This window comes from Argentina anserina, unplaced genomic scaffold (genome assembly GCF_933775445.1).
Source record: "Argentina anserina unplaced genomic scaffold, drPotAnse1.1, whole genome shotgun sequence".
In the NCBI taxonomy this organism is placed as follows: domain Eukaryota; kingdom Viridiplantae; phylum Streptophyta; class Magnoliopsida; order Rosales; family Rosaceae; genus Argentina; species Argentina anserina.
The window spans coordinates 322,501-325,000 of record NW_026089410.1 but is presented as its reverse complement, the minus strand read 5'-3'; positions in this window follow the sequence as shown (position 1 = coordinate 325,000).

Below are 2,500 nucleotides of genomic sequence, written 5' to 3'. Positions count from 1 at the left end.
GTGCTGAAATCTATATATGAATGATGGGGTTGCTAATATGTATATAACTAAGCCTAGTAAATTGTAAAGACTCAATAGTACTACTGTGTTGATGACAAAAACAGTTCAATCTATCCGTCCTTTCATAAATGGCACTTTCTTGCACACTCCGGTCATGTCGTATAACGTAAATTACAATGCCTTGAAGTCAAAATTGACATCACATTTCAAAATTATAAAAATAATGCCGCTGTGAAAGCGGGTGACGTTGTGTTTGAAACATAAAAATGCAGTTTAGATGCTTAAAATGTCCTATTTCTGACCAAAATATTGACAAGGTTCCGACACCGGCACCTTCCCCCCCTCGCCACCCTCGCTTTTCACAAATCGAATGCCGAAGCACTTTGCATCGCGCCCAGTCCCCCGGCCTGCTTATTACTCGCGCATTGAACTGAGTTCATCGACACCGACACCTTCCTCCCCTCACAGCATTTGTTTATGTCGCAAATCGAGTGCCGAAGCACAATTTCTCGATACCGACGGGCTCCTATCCCTCCCTTTGATTGATCTGAGCGGTTACTGACATCGTTTCAGTGGACTAGAGGCAACACCGATCCCACATGACCCCCCCTTCGTGTTGTTCAGCACCCCCCCAGCTGGGCGAAGAACACCTCCTAAATCCCTCTTAAATCCGTTTTTAATTGCTTATAATTGTTTGTTAGGGACATTCGAGGCAGCAAATATCGTATATAAGCAATTGGGGGAAGGGGGAGGGACTACTGGGGGCAGGGGAGGCGGTCTCTGCAAGGGGGTCATTTTGCAGAGAACCACTACTCCCCTATAGAGCATATTGGAGAAAACTGGGAAGGGCAGGGGGAAACATGGGATTTCCGAGGAGGGGCAAACGCCATAACTAATTGTACATTTGGTATAAAATCGAGATTTTTTGCAGGGACACTCAGAATAATGTCAGGCACCTTGTGGAAAAAGGCCAGATTTAATTTCGACCCAGAAGTATTTGTTTTTATTTTCCAAAAGGGGCAGAATGTCGAAAATCGAAAATGACAAACCGCTTGATGTTTCGGACTGCTACCACTTGCAAAATTTCCTTAAAATAGAGACTTATTTATGGTCAAATTATAGTGCGGGCAAAGTTGAACAGAATGCGGCCTTGACATGGCATTTGCACTCTAGGCAAGGCCATGTCGCGTTCTTGGCTTTGGAAATTTCCAACTCCGTTTCACTTGTAAAAGTGTATATATTTTATGGTTCAGAACTGTAAGCAATGATTTTAGAGAAATTTAGAAGTTGATTTCAGGTCATTTGGATGAGTTTTCGATTTGATATGATATTTCTCGTTTCTGAGATGTAGAAAATCAAAATAAACTGAAAACTCGACCAAATGACGATATGTCAATCTTAAAATGTCCTAAAAATCGTCCCCTATAGGTTTGAAACATAAAATGCAGGGGGATATTTGAAATAAAATTGAGTTTTCGAGGTTTGGCATTCGTTGGCATGCTAGCGTGCAGCCATATTAGCCTCGCCAGGCAGGGGAATTAGCCTCGCCAGGCAGGGGAATTAGCCTCGCCAGGCGTGTTGTCTCCGTGTTGTCCGTGTGTTGTCTCCGTGTTGTCTGTGTGTTGTCTCACACGCTATTAGCCTCGCCAGGCGGGGAGATTAGCCTCGCCAGGCAGGGATATTAGCCTCGCTAGGCATGGATATTAGCCTCGCTAGCCCATTCTGCCTGCATTCCTGCGGGCATATTAGCCTCGCTAGGCAGGGATATTAGCCTCGCTAGCCCATTCTGCCTGCATTCCTGCGGGCATATTAGCCTCGCTAGGCAGGGATATTAGCCTCGCTAGCCCATTCTGCCTGCATTCCTGCGGGCATATTAGCCTCGCTAGGCAGGGATATTAGCCTCGCTAGCCAATTCAGCCTGCATTCCTGCATGGATATTAGCCTCGCCAGGCAGGAATACTAGCCTCGCTAGCCCATTCAGCCTTCATTCCTGCAGGCAAATTAGCCTCGCCAGGCAGGGATATTAGCCTCGCCAAGGCATATGGTATGCCTTTCAAGGCCGAGCAAGTGCCATGCCGAGCAAGTGCCATGCCGAGCAAGTGCCGAGCAAGTGCCATGCCGAGCAAGTGCCATGCCGAGCAAGGCCGAGCAAGTGCCATGCCGAGCAAGGCCGAGCAAGTGCCATGCCGAGCAAGTGCCATGCCGAGCAAGGCCGAGCAAGTGCCATGCCGAGCAAGGCAAGGCAGCAAGGCCAGGCAAGCCAAAGCACAAGGCAAGGACAAGCAAGGGCAGTGTCAAGCAAGCAAGGCCAGGCAAGCCACAACGAGGGCAGTGCCAGGAAAGGGAAAGACGAGGCCGGGCAAGGCCAAGCAAGGGCAAGGCAGGGGCAACAAATGCCAATGGAAGGCAAGGCGATGCCGATGCCGAGCAAGGCAAGGGCAAGCAAGGGCAAGGCAGCGGCAACCAAGGCCAAGGCAGGGGCAACCGAGGGCAAGGCAGG